The sequence below is a fragment of the Papio anubis genome, chromosome 20, assembly GCF_008728515.1.
Source record: "Papio anubis isolate 15944 chromosome 20, Panubis1.0, whole genome shotgun sequence".
NCBI classification, from domain to species: domain Eukaryota; kingdom Metazoa; phylum Chordata; class Mammalia; order Primates; family Cercopithecidae; genus Papio; species Papio anubis.
The window spans coordinates 31,912,333-31,926,562 of NC_044995.1; the positions used below are offsets into that span (position 1 = coordinate 31,912,333).

The following is a 14,230-nucleotide window of genomic DNA, read 5'->3' on the forward strand; positions in this document are numbered from 1 at the left end:
TTTTACTTTGATAATAATGTATTCCCAATACTAAAGCTAATTTTAATAAAACCTTATACATAAATCAAATTTGTCACTTTTGACAGCTCGAGATTTACACATATATTTCATAATCTCTTGTAATTTTGTAACTTTTTATATTTTTATCTACATTCTTTTTATTTTTCTCAATTTGAAACAACCTTTAAGTAATTTCAAATTGTTACAGGAAATAGAAATCATTTAGAACCAGGCGCGGTGGCTCACACCTGTAATTCCAGGACTTTGGAAGTCCAAGGTGGGCGGATAACTTGAGGTCAGGAGTTCAAGACCAGCCTAGCCAACATGGTGAAAGCCCATTTCTACTAAAAATACAAAAAATTAGCTGGGTGTGCTGGTGCGCACACCTGTAGTCCCAGCTACTCCGGAGGCTGAGGCAGGGGAATCTCTTGAACCCAGGAGGCGGAGATTGTGTGACAGCCTAAGGGATTTACCTTGCCTTTTGTCTAGACAGAGCCCATTCATCAAGACAGGGGAATTTGGCCGGGAGCGGTGGCTCACGCCTGTAATCCCAGCACTATGGGAGGCCGAGGCGGGAGGATCACGAGGTCAAGAGATTGAGACCATCCTGGCTAACACGGTGAAACCCCGTCTCTACTAAAAAAAAATACCGAAAAAAATTAGCCGGGCATGGCGGCAGGCGCCTGTAGTCCCAGCTAGGGGGGACGCTGAGGCAGGAGAATGGCGTGAACCCGGGAGGCGGAGCTTGCAGTGAGCTGAGATCGTGCCACTGCACTCCAGCCTGGGCGACAGAGCAAGACTCCGTCTCAAAAAAAAAGCGGGGGGAATTTGTGGAGGAAAATTTAAATATTAATTTTGAACTCAATTGAACATGGACACAAACAATGAATGGTCACCAAGTCTCAGAACAGGTTGTGTGACTCCCTCGAGGCATTCATCCAGTATTGTTTCAGAGAAATCTCTCTTTCAATCTATTCCTATATGTTAGTTATTGAAGAACAAGTTAACCTTTTTGTATTCCTTGAGCCCATTGGCAAAGGGCCCTCGTGACTGGGTCTCATGCCAAACATTTCAGCTCCATCAGGTCATTTATGTTCCTCTCCAAACTGGTTATTCTAGTTAGCAGTTCCTCTAACCTTTTATCAAGGTTCTTAACTTCTTCGAATTGGGTTGGAACATGTGTCTTTAGCTCAGCAGAGTTTGTTATTAACCATCTTCCGAAGCCTACATCTGTCAATTCATGCATCTCATCCTCTGTCCAGTTCTGCACCTTTCTGAAGAGACATTTTGATCATTTGGAAGAGAAGAGGCACTGTGGCCTTTCAACGATTTTTTGTTGATTCTTTCTCATCTTCGTGAATTTGTCTAGTTTCGATCTTTGAGGCTGCTTGACCCTTAGATTTTTTTTTTTTTTTTTTTTGACAGTCTTTCTGTCGCTCAGGCTGGAGTGCAGTGGCATGATCATGGCTCACTGCAAATTCTGCCTCCCAGGTTCAAATGATTCTCATGTCTCAGACTACCTAGTAGCTGGAACTACAGTCATGCACCACCACGCCTGGCTAATTTTGTATTTTTTAGTAGAGACGAGGTTTCACCATGTTAGCCAGGCTAGTCTCAAGCTCCTGACCTCAAGTGCTCTGCTCCCCTCAGTCTCCCAAAGTATTGGGTTACATGTGTGAGCCACCATGTGCAGCCTTGGATGAGGTTTTTGTGCGTACATTATTTTCTTGTTGATGCTGTTGTTGCTTTCTGTTTGTTTTTCTTTCAATGGTCAGGTCCCTCTTCTGCAGGGCTGCTGCAGTTTGCTAGCAGTTCACTTCAGACCCTGTTCATCTGGTTCAGTCCTGTGCCTGGAGCTGTCACTCAAGGAGGTTGGAGAACAGCAAAGAGGAGTGCTCGCTCCTTCCTCTGCAATCTCTGACCTCAAGAGGCACCAAACTGATGCCGGTAGAATAGTTCGTGTATAGGGTGTCTGATGACCCCTGTTGAGGGGTCTCATCCAGTTGGGTGGCACAGGGAGCAGAACCCACTTACTGAAGCACTGTGACTGTCCTTTGATGGGGGGGGATGTTTTGCTGGGGGGAAATCCACTCAACTGAGCTGCTGGATTTCCTCAGAACTAGCAGGAAGATAGGCTAAGTCTGGTGGACCACAGAGGCTAGAGCCACCCCTCCCCATCGGGCTCTTCTCTGATCTTTGTTATTTCTTTTCTTCTGCTGGGTTTGGGTTTGGCTTGTTCTTGTTTCTCTAGTTCTTTGAGGTATTATCTTAGATTGTTTACTTATGGTCTTTCAAACTTTTTGATGTGGGCACTTGATGCTGTGAACTTTCCTTTTAGCACCACTATTGCTATATCCCAGACATTTTGATAGATTGTGTCATTATTATCGTCCAACTCAAAGAATTTTTAAATTTCCATCTTGATTTCATACAACAATCATTCAGAAACAAGTTGATCCTAAATTTTATTTTTATTTAATTTCCATGTATTTATTTAATTTCCATGTATTTGCATGGTTTTCATGGTTCATTTGGAGTTAACTTTCACTTTTATTCCACTGTAGACTGAGAGAGCAGTTGACATAAATTTGATTGTCTTAAATTTATTGAGACTAGTTTTATGGCCTATCATATGTCTATCTTGGAGAATGTTCCATGTGCTGATGAATAAGATGTATATTCTGCGGTCGTTGGGTGGAATGTTCTGTAAATATTTGTCAAGTGCATTTGTTCTAGGGTATAATTTAAGTCCATTTTTTTGTTGTCGTTGTTGACTTTCTGTCTTGATGACTTGTCTAGTGCTGTCAGCAGAGTATTGAAGTTCCCCATTGTGTTGCCATTTATCTCAGTTCTTAGGTCTAGTAGTAATTGTTTAATAAATTGGGAGTTCCAGTGTTAGGTGCATATATATTTAGAAGTGTGATATTTTCCTGTTGGGCTAGTCCTCTTATCATTATAGAATGTCCCTCTTTGTCTTTTTTTTTTTTTTTTTTAACTGTTTTTGCTTTAATGTCTATTTTGTCTGATGTAACAATGGCTACTACTGCTTGCTTTTGGGGTACATTTGCCTGTACTATTTTTTCCCAACCCTTTACCTTAACTTCATGTGAGTTTTTATGTGTTGGGTGAGTCTCTTTTTTTTTTTTTTTTTGAGACAGAGTCTCGCTCTGCCGCCCAGGCTGGAGTGCAGTGGCGTGATCTTGGCTCACTGCAAGCTCCGCCTCCCGGGTTCACGCCATTCTCCTGCCTCAGGCTCCCGAGTAGCTGGGACTACAGGCGCCCGTCACCTCGCCCGGCTAGTTTTTTTGTATTTTTTAGTAGAGACGGGGTTTCACCGTGTCAGCCAGGATGGTCTCGATCTCCTGACCTCGTGATCCGCCCGTCTCGGCCTCCCAAAGTGCTGGGATTACAGGCTTGAGCCACCGCGCCCGGCCTGGGTGAGTCTCTTAAAGACAGCAGATATTTGGTTGGTAAACTCTTATCTATTCTTACCATTCTGTATCTTTTAAGTGGAGCATTTAGGCCACTAATCACTATCAATTATACCACCATACATTATAATGCCTGTCATTGCAAGGCTTGAACACGTTGTAATCCGGACACGTTGTGATTTGGGCAGTTGCTTTCTTCAGCAACAGGCTGATAGCTTTGAGCCTGATCAGTCAAGACATAGGCCTGGCATTGGGCCAGGGCCAGTCTGAAAATCAGATTAGCATTTTCCTTTTCCAGCTCACATTTCTCTTATAGCAACTATCCCCTATCTTGATACATTAACTCATAAGCAGTAAGCAAACAGCATTCACTCCGGGAGATCCCTTCAGCATCTCCTTTGCCTACTGGAATCTTCTGCAGCACTTCACGCACAGTCAATGGTTTAAATTGCACTAATTTAGATTCTCAATTCTCACAAAGGCCAGATTCCCTGGACCATTCAATCGCCAAAGAGGAGAACTGGGGGTATTGGAGGTAGAGAAAATGAGGGTCCTGACCAACTCAGTCAAGAAAACTGACAAACTGCATCTGCTGCCAGAAGGGGTGCTGAGGGCAGTCACGCCCCAGGCGCAGTGTTCCTTGTGGTTATCTATAGGAACATCTGAAGCCTGTTGCATGAAGAAAGCAATTATATGTACCTGTGATAAATCAAGCAGCTGACCAACCATTACCTCTCCCTCCCTATTGATTCTACCTAATAAATACTAAGGCCTGTGGAAACTCAGGGCTGCATTCTGCTCACTACAAGCGAGGAGCCCCCGACCCCTTTTTTTTTTTTTTTTTTCTGAGACCGAATCTCGCTCTATCACCCAGGCTGGAGTGCAGTGGTGTGATCTCGGTTCACTGCAAGCTCCGCCTCCTGCGTTCATGCCATTCTCCTGCCTCAGCCTCCTGAGTAGCTGGAACTACAGGCGTCCATCGGCATCCTGGCTAAATTTTTTTTTGTTTTTGTTTGTTTGTTCGTTTGTTTGTTTGTTTTTGAGACGGAGTCTTTGCTCTGTTACCCAGGCTGGAGTGCAGTGGCGCGATCTAGGCTCACTACAAGCTCCGCCTCCCGGGTTCACGCTATTCTCCTGCCTCAGCCTCCCGAGTAGCTCGGACTACAGGCGCCCGCTACCACGCCCGGCTAATTTTTTTGTATTTTTGTTAGCGACGGGGTTTCACCGTGTTAGCCAGGATGGTCTCGATCTCCTGACCTCATGATCCGCCCGCCTCGGCCTCCCAAAGTGCTGGGATTACAAGTGTGAGCCACCGCGCCCCGCCCCCTTCTTTTAAAACAAATCTTTTGTCTTTGTCTTCATTTCTGTGTTTGTCCCCCTTTATTCAATCCTCTAGAAACTGACAGCGACATTGGGGAGTTCGCATCCATGGGTATGGGAATTCTTCGAGTTTCCAGCCCTGTCCTTGCTGCCAAAAAGCCGCACAGTTTGGCTTTCGAATCCTGTTTGTGACGACAAAAATATTCTGTGTAGGAAACGTTCAAGGGGAGAAGAAAAGACACACACACAATACCTTTAAGGGTAAATAAGCTTTATGCCTCGTAAATGGAAATGCAGATATAATTAGCAAATAATATAATAAGCAAATCAATGTAATAACTGGATTGATATAATAAGCATGTTGATATAATAAGCAAATTGCAATGGGAAGAGGAGAAAGGAAAAGAGATACATATACTGGTGTATATGTATATGGAATCTCTGACCTCAAGAGGCACCAAACTGATGCCAGTAGAATTGCTCCTGTATAGGGTGTCTGACGACCCCTGTTGAGGGGTCTCATCCAATTGGGTGGCACAGGGAGCAGAACCCACTTACCTGGACCATTCAATCACCAAAGAGGAGAACTGGGGGTATTGGAGGCAGAGAATTTTAAAATTCTCTCACCAGACTATGGAGGATTCACCGTGTTAGCCAGGATGGTCTCGATCTCCTGACCTCATGATCCTCCCGCCTTGGCCTCCCAAAGTGCTGGGTGTACAGGCGTGAGCCACCACGCCCGGCAGCTTCTTAATTTGTACAATCAAGGTGGAAATTTCCTGGTTATGCAATCAGAGCTTAATTGGCAGTTTATACTTGTTTAAGCGTGCAATTTATTTCCCCAAATGTAGTAATTTATTAACAAATCCACTTGAGTTTACATTTTTTTTACAAGTCGGAATCCGAAGACTAGAGCCTTCTCAGTCTAATTGCCTGCCGCTTAATTATTTTCACAACCCACAAGGGACTGATTTTCCCTGGCATTTTTCACATTTGTCCCCAGCAGGGCCTCAAGTGTACCCCATGTTCCTCAATTATTTCTTAAAGCATTGCACAGCATTATTGAAGAGATATGTTTTCTGTTTTTAAATATGTCCCATGAGAAGAAAGCAAAGAATAATCCCCTGACACTGTATTGTAAAAAATATCTGTGCCTCTTTTTCTTTTATTTTTCCAGAGAACTTACCAGAATGTTTTTAGGTTAAGATTACCCTCTGGAAACATTATCGGGTGATGTGTCCTCTGCCAACCTTCAGTTTTATTCTGGGCCTAGGTTTTAGTACTTTCTGGGGATAAACCAAGATACCCACCATGGCTATGTCTGCTAGAGTGGCTAGTGAACATTAGCTCTTGGGTCATTTTCTCCCATAGGACCACCTGAAGTATAGAGTGTAGCCTCTCAAGGGAGCAGGTGGCAGCCTTGGGGCTGAAAGGCATCTCCTGGTGTACTTTTTTTTTTTTTGAAAAGCTAGCCCTTGAGACATGAAGATTGTCTTCACCCAACCTAACTTCCATTTCTTGGAGACACACTGCTGGTCAGCCAATCAGATGCTAGTATTAAGGGGAAAACATAATTTCTGCCCCCTGGATGCTCTTAGAGGGCGTGAAAGAAAAATAGTAAAAAGTTTGTGAAAAACACTTCAAAAGACAAAAGAAAAATGACTCCAGTGAGATGGCATAAAAACTTACAAAGTAAAATGCACTTGGGGCACTCACTGGGGCATAGAGCAGTGTCTCCTGGGAGAGTGGTTATTGAGCGTGTGAACAGGATGGGGTGGGTGATTGGATCTCTACCTTGAAAAGATTTGTTCATTTATTTTGACCTCAGGTGTTTTTGTTGTTGTTGTTGTTGATTCTGCTTTCTTTTTCTTTCTTTCTTTTTTTTTTTTTTTGAAACAATCTCTCTCTGTTGCACAGGCTGGAATGCAGTGGCTTGATCTCGACACAGTGCAACCTCTACTTCCTGGGTTCAAGTGATTCTCATGCCTCAGCCTCCTGAGTAGCTAGGACTACAAGTGTGCACCACTGTATTTGGCTAGTTTTTGTATTTTTAGTAGAGATGGACCAGGCTGGTCCCAAACTTTTAGTCTTTTTTTTTTTTTTTTGAGGTGGAGTTTTTCTTTTGTTGCCCAGGCTGGAGTGCAATAGAGTGATCGCGGCTCACTGCAACCTCTACCTCCCAGGTTCAAGCGATTCTCCTGCTTCAGCCTTGGGCATGTGCCACCACGCCCACCTAATTTTTGTATTTTCAGTAGAGATGGGGTTTCTCCATGTTGGTCAGGCTGATGTCGAACTCTCAAACTCAGGTGATCCGCCCACCTAGGCCTCCCAAAGTGTTGGGATTGCAGGCGTGAACCACCACGCCCCGCTCAAACTTTTAATCTTAGCTGGCATTAAAGTGAGCCACAGCACCCACCTGCATCACTTTTTTTAACTGTAATCTGCATTTTATTAGTAGGGCTTGAAAGGTAAGAAAATAGGGCCGGGCGCGGTGGCTCAAGCCTGTAATACCAGCACTTTGGGAGGCCGAGACGGGTGGATCACAAGGTCAGGAGATCGAGACCATCCTGGCTAACACGGTGAAACCCCGTCTCTACTAAAAAATACAAAAAACTAGCCGGGTGAGGTGGCAGGCACCTGTAATCCCAGCTACTCGGGAGGCTGAGGCCGGAGAATGGCGTGAACCCGGGAGGCGGAGCTTGCAGTGAGCTGAGATCCGGCCACTGCACTCTAGCCTGGGCGACAGAGCGAGACTCCGTCTCAACAAAAAATAAAAAAAAAAAAAAGAAAGGTAAGAAAATATTTACAAAGAAAATAAAAGAGATGAGTTTCAAAAATTAATATTTAATCATATATTCCATTTGTTAGTAACTCTCATTTACATTTTTCTTTCCAAGAGTGAGTTTAGGAATTTTCTCAGGTGTGTTTTTTATGTCTTAGTGATTTCAAACAGAATTCTAAGCCTTAGCTTTATAATGCTAGCTACCACGGAAAAAAATAGGGGAAACCTCTCTTCCATTTTGGCTGTGGACAATGAATATATTTTCATAGGAAAATGTGGTAGATAATTGGTGAATTATACAGATTCATCAAAACATCAGTTCCTCTTTTTGCTGGGTAAATTTGTGACAGTGAATATCTCCATTCTATATCCTGTTGTCTTGATTTCTAAGTTTAATGCTAAATTGTATGTGATGAAACACGGTAACTTCTAGAAGTGTTCCCATATGACTAATTTTTTACTACATTATTTTTTAACATAAATAATAAAATAATACATGTATTGTCTGAAAGAAGTAGATATATTTGTTCTTTTTGTGGAGGCATAAAATGCAAGCACCTTAGCCAGGTGCAGTGGCTCACGCCTATAATTCCAGCACTTTGTGAGGCCAATGCTGGTTGACTACTTGAGGTCAGGAGTTGGAGACCAGCCAGCCCAAGATAGTGAAACCCTGTCTCTGCTAAAAATACAAAAATTAGTTGGGTGTGGTGGAGTATGCCTGTAGTCCCAGCTCTTTGGGAGACTGAGGCAGAAGAACAGCTTGAACCCAGGAGGTGGGGGTTGCAGTGAGCCGAGATCCAGCCACTACATTCTAGTCTGGGTGACAGAGCGAGATTCCATCTCGAAAAAATAATAATAATAATAAATAAGAATGTAAGCACCTTAAAATTTCTTTTTCTCATGTAAACACTGTGAGTAATTTCACTGGATTTTTCAAACACTTAGTTTTGAAAACCAAGTGAATACCTCTGACATGGAAATTAAAACCTGAACCTAGTGACTCCAACCTAAGGCTAATATTAAGCCTGCAACAGGAAGTTATTAAAGTCCCAGTTACTTCTTTCTGAGGAGCCGCCCATGCAGATGTCCCAGCCTGCTCACCCAGCCTTAGAAGAAGCTTTTATCCGGAGAGAAGCTACAGAGCCCTAGAAAGCTGGGGTCCCACAGGCAGATACAGTTAAGGTTAAGATGAAAGGAAACTGGGAAGGTCTTACTGATGATGAAGTTGTTATTGTTTTGAGACTATTTCTAAACTTTGTAAAATAAAAACATTAGATTTATGTAAAAAAAAAAAAAAAAAAAATTCCAAAAACATATTGCAACAGGAGGAAACACCGAATAACTATAAGATCTTTATGGCTTGCAAAGATGTAGGTATAAAAGAGCTTTCTTTCCCAGAAAGGAGCAAACAAGGCTAGAAACGAGGTGGGAGGGGAATGGCAAATGGAGGGTTGAAAATCAGATTTTAGATTAGAGGATGCATTACCCTGTAATCAGCATGTTCTTAGGGGGGACATAACATGGTTTTGTATGTTGACTCAGACTGAGGGTAGCTCAAAGTTCAAGAGCTTGAGGGAGGGAGATACTCTTAAGTAAAGTTTAATTTAACAATATTTACTTTTAAGCCAGGTTGGTGGCTCACGCCTGTAATCTCAGCACTTTGAGAGGCCGAGGCAGGCAGATCATCTGACGACAGAAGTTTGAGACCAGCCTGGTCAACATGGTGAAGCCCTGTATCTATTAAAAGTACAAAAATTATTGGGAGGCTGAGGTCAGGAGTTCGAGACCAGCCTGGCCAACGTGGAGAAGCCCCAGCTCTACTGAAAAAAAAAAAAATTAGCCAAGCGTGGTGGTGCATACCTGTAATCCCAGGTACTCAGGAGACTGAGGCAGGAGAATTATTTGAACCTGGGAGGTGGAGGTTGCAGTGACCTGAGATTGCACCATTGCACTCCAGCCTGGGCAACAAGAGCGAAACTCTGTCTCAGAAAAAAACCCAGAAAACAAAAAGCTGGTTATGGTTTTGGTCTCCTGTAATCCTAGCTATTCTGGAGGCTGAGGCAGTGGAATTACTTGTACCTGGGAGGCAGAGGTTGCAGTAAGCCGAGATCACACCACTGCACTCCAGCCTGGGAGGCAGAGTGAGACTCCATTATTTAAACAAACAAAAAAAAAGGATATATCTTACTTCAACCACTGAAGACAAATTCAGGTGATTTTTTTTTTTTAATGACAAAAAGGAGAAACGGCTGGGCACGGTGGCTCACACCTGTAATCCCAGCACTTTGGGAGGCCGAGGCGAGCGGATCAGGAAGTCAGGAGATCGAGACCATCCTGGCTAACACGGTGAAACGCCGTCTCTACTAAAACTACAAAAAAAAAAAATTAGCCGGGCATGGTGGCGGGCGCGTGTAGCCAGCCTGGGCAACAGAGCGAGACTCTGTCTCAAAAATAAATAAATAAATAAATAATCATCTAGGTGTCTTTGAGGCATTTGAGGATGTCCAGAGCAGAATTGTGTTAGGCTGACAAGAGTGGCTAATTCTGCTTCTGTCTCAGTGTAAGAGAAATGAGTCGTCCTGTGTTTTTTTATTCATCTCGTCATACAAGTGGTGTCTTTGGTTGGTACCCAGATGAGAGTTTCTCCAGTTTCCTGGTACTTGGATGATAAACAAGGAGGAGATCTGGAGACCCAAACAGATAAACTAGTTGCTTCCATTTCTTATGGCCATTATAAAAATACATGAAGCAGTCATGGTTCCTATAATTCAGAAATTTTTAGTCTAGACTAGGAACTGGATAAATAGTTGAATTATGCATCATACGGTTGGTATAATATATAGATGTGTCCAAAACCTTGGGCTTTATTTAGGCCACTTTATATTGTTGTGACTTCTGATGTCTGCACCTAAAGGGATATTTATAAATGGAAGAATTGTTATATATATATATATATATTTTTTAAGATGGAGTCTCTGTCCCCCAGGCTGGAGTGAAATGGCAAGATCTCAGCACACTATGACCTCTGCCACCCTGGTTCAAACAATTGTCCTGCCTCAGCCTCCTGAGTAGCTGGGATTACAGGTGTCTGCCACAACGCATGGCTGATTTTTGTATTTTAGTACAGAGGGGGTTTCACCATATTGGTCAGGCTTGTCTCAAACTCTTGACCTCATGATCCACCCACCTCAGCCTCCCAAAGTGCCGGGGGTTACATGCATGTGCCACCATGCCTGGCTGTATAATTTCTATTCCTTTTACCTTGCTAAGTGTACATATTTATTTTCTAATAAGATTACCGTAGAAAGGCGGGGCACAGTGGCTCACACCTGTAATCCCAGCACTTTGGGAGGCTGAGGCAGGTGGATCACGAGGTCAGAAGTTCAATATCAGCCTCCCAATATGGTGAAACCCCATCTCTACTAATAATGCAAAAATAGGCGGGCATGGTGGTGTACACCTCTAGTTCCAGTTACTAGGGAGTCTCAGGCAGAAGAATCAATTGAATCCTGGAAGCAGATGTTGCAGTCAGCTGAAATCATGTCACTGCACTCCAGCCTGGGTGACAAAGTGAGACTCTGTTTCAAAAAAAAAAAAAAAAAAAAAGCCCTAGAAAACCTCCAGGGATTTGCTTACATTGTGTATTAATATATAGTGTAAAGTTGACAGGGCGGTAGAAAAGATTAAAATTACAGAAACTCTGGGATTTAAGATCTGATTCAACCTTTTTGGAGGCCTTATTTAGGTCTGACCCTACCCTGGACTCTTGTCTCACAGAACTGATTAGAAGAGATCAGAGTTTTGGCTGTGAATCCTGCTGCCTTTTTAGAGCTGGTGTTCACAAGTTCCTGAAACCCAAAAGCAGAAAAATGGGAAAAATAAAGTGTGTATTGTAGGGTCTTAGTTTTTAAATGTTCTATTGAAACCAGTGCTTGCAGAGCATTCTATTTTGCAACTTGTTTCTTTTCCTGCAGATCCAGTAGTTGCTCTGCAAGTCACAAAAATGTAAATATGAACAATAACATTTACACTAAACTACATTAAACTCTTTATTTCTATATCTCTTTCATCTGACTATATTTAGCTTTTTTTTTTTTTTTTTTTGAGACGGAGTCTCGCTATGTCACCCAGGCTGGAGTGCAGTGGCGCGATCTCAGCTCACTGCAAGCTCTGCCTCCCGGGTTCACGCCATTCTCCTGCGTTAGCCTCCCAAGTAGCTGGGACTACAGGCTCCCACCATCACGCCTGGCTAATTTTGTTTTTGTATTTTTAGTAGAGTCGGGGTTTCACCATGTTAGCCAGGATGGTCTTGATCTCCTGACCTCTTGATCTGCCCACCTCAGCCTCCCAAAGTGCTGGGATTATAGGCGTGAGCCACCATGCCCAGACTTTACTCTCTATTTTCTATTTCAATTTTTTTTTATTTTTTAAAATTTTATTTATTTATTTATTTATCTATTTATTTATTTATTTATTTTTGAGATGGAGTCTTGCTCTGTCACGCAGGCTGGAGTGCAGTGATGCCATCTTGGCTCATTGTAACCTCTGCCTCCTGGGTTCAAGCGATTCTCCTGCCTCAACCTCCTGAGTAGCTGGGACTACAGGTGCATGCCACTATGCCCAGCTAATTTTTTGCATTTTTAGTAGAGACAGGGTTTCAGCATGTTGGGCCAGCTGGTCTCAAACTCCTGACCTCATGATCTGCCCGCCTAGCCTTCCAAAGATGCTGGGATTACAAGCGTGAGCCACCGTGCCCGACCTCATTTGTTTTTGAGATAGGGTCTTACTCTGTCAACCAGGCTGATTTGCACGGCTCACTGCTGCTTGAACCTCCCAAACTCAGGTGATCCTCCCATTTCAGCCTCTCAGGTGTCTGGGTTAAAAGTATGTGCCATCACACCCAGCTAGCTTTTTTGTATTTTTTTCTGGAGACAGAGTTTTGTCATGTTGCCCGGTCTAGTCTTGAACTGTTGGGATCAAGTGATCAGCCTACCTTGGCCTTGCAAACTCCTAAGATTACATTTCATTTTATTAAGTAGTTTAATTAATTCATATTTAAAATAATTGCTTAAAGGAATGAAGTTGTTATTACCAGTTATATTGTTATTGTTTTGTGTGTTTCTAGTAGTTATATTTTTCTCATTTCCTGTTTGACTTTCTTAATTTTCATTTAATTTTGTACTGCCATGCTTTGATTATATTTTATTTTCCCTTGCATACTTTCTGTACATCTTTGTAATCATCTTGAAAACTGGAGATTACATACATCTTAAAGTTAAAACATATATTTTAATCTCACAACGACTTCAAATGAATACAAAAACTATGCCTCTATATTTTCCAGTTTGTTATTGATATTAAAATAATAATTATTATAGTAATAATTATTATTTATTATTATTTTGAGATGGAGTCTCTCTCCGTTGCCCAGTCTGGAGTGCAGTGGCCTTATCTCAGGTCACTGCAAACTCTGCATCCCGGGTTCAAGCAATTTTCCTCAGTCTCCCGAATAGCTGGGATTATAGGTGCCCACCACATGCCCTGCTAAATTTCTTAAAAATTTTTAGTAGAGACAGAGTTTCACCATGTTGGCCAGGCTGGTCTGGAACTTCTTGACCTCAAGTGATGTGTCCACCTTAGCTTCCCAAAGTCCTGGGATTGCAGGCATGAGCCACCACACCCAGCCTGTGCCATCATTTTGATAGTAAAGAATTCTAGATGGAGAGCTTTATATTTATATATGTTTTTATGACGCTGTCCAGCATCATTTTATGCTTCCATATAATGGACACATTTTAACATTTCTGTATTTTTATACGTAGAGTCTCATTATGTTGCTCAGGCTGATCTCTAACTGTTCTCAAGTGATGTGGCTGCTTTTGGCTTCCTAAAGATGTATAATTACAGGTATGAGCCACTGTGCCTGAGCCCGTGTAGTATTTTTATTATTTTTTTAATAATTTTTTTTTTTTTTTTTTTTTGAGACAGAGTCTTGCTCTTGCAGCCCAGGCTGGAGTGCAGTGACACAATCTTGGCTCACTGCAACTTTTGCCTCCCAGGTTCAAACAATTCTCTTGCCTCAATCTCTCTCCCGAGTAGTTGGGGTTATAGGTGCAGGCCACCAGGCCCAGCTAATTTTGTTTTGTAGTTTTAGTAGACATGGGGTTTCACCATGTTGGTCATACTTATCTCGAACTCCTGACCTCAGGTAATCTACCCGCCTCGGCCTCTCAAAATGCTGGAATTACAGGCTTGAGCCACTGCACCCATCCTATTTTTTTTTTTTTTTTTTTCAGGTGGCATCTTGCTCTGTCATCCAGGCTGGAGTGCAATGGCATGATTTTGGCTTATTGCAACCTCCACCTCCTGGGTTCAAGCAATTCTCCTGCCTCAGCCTCCTGAGCAGCTGAGACTACAGGTGTGCGCCACAACACCAGGCTAATTTTTGGAATTTTAGTAGAGATGGGGTTTCACTATGTTGGTCAGGCTGATCTCAAACTCCTGACCTCAGGAAATCCACCGGTCTTGACCTCCCAAAGTGCCGGTATTACAGGCATGAGCCAGCGCACCCGGACTGTAACAGTTTTATAATTCTAAGTGAGTCATCATAAAAATTCTCCTCATTTCAACATCTATTTATTTGTGAATCTATATTATTTTTGTGTGGGAAAAACACTTTTGGATTTGAAGATAATTT

The 14,230-nt window shown here is 42.6% G+C and overlaps 1 protein-coding gene across 1 annotated transcript in view; it reads left to right on the forward strand.

Moving 5' to 3' along the window:
* The window catches only part of LOC101007196 (zinc finger protein 506), a 504,157-nt gene that overhangs the window by 164,953 nt on the left and 324,974 nt on the right, over positions 1–14,230 (forward strand).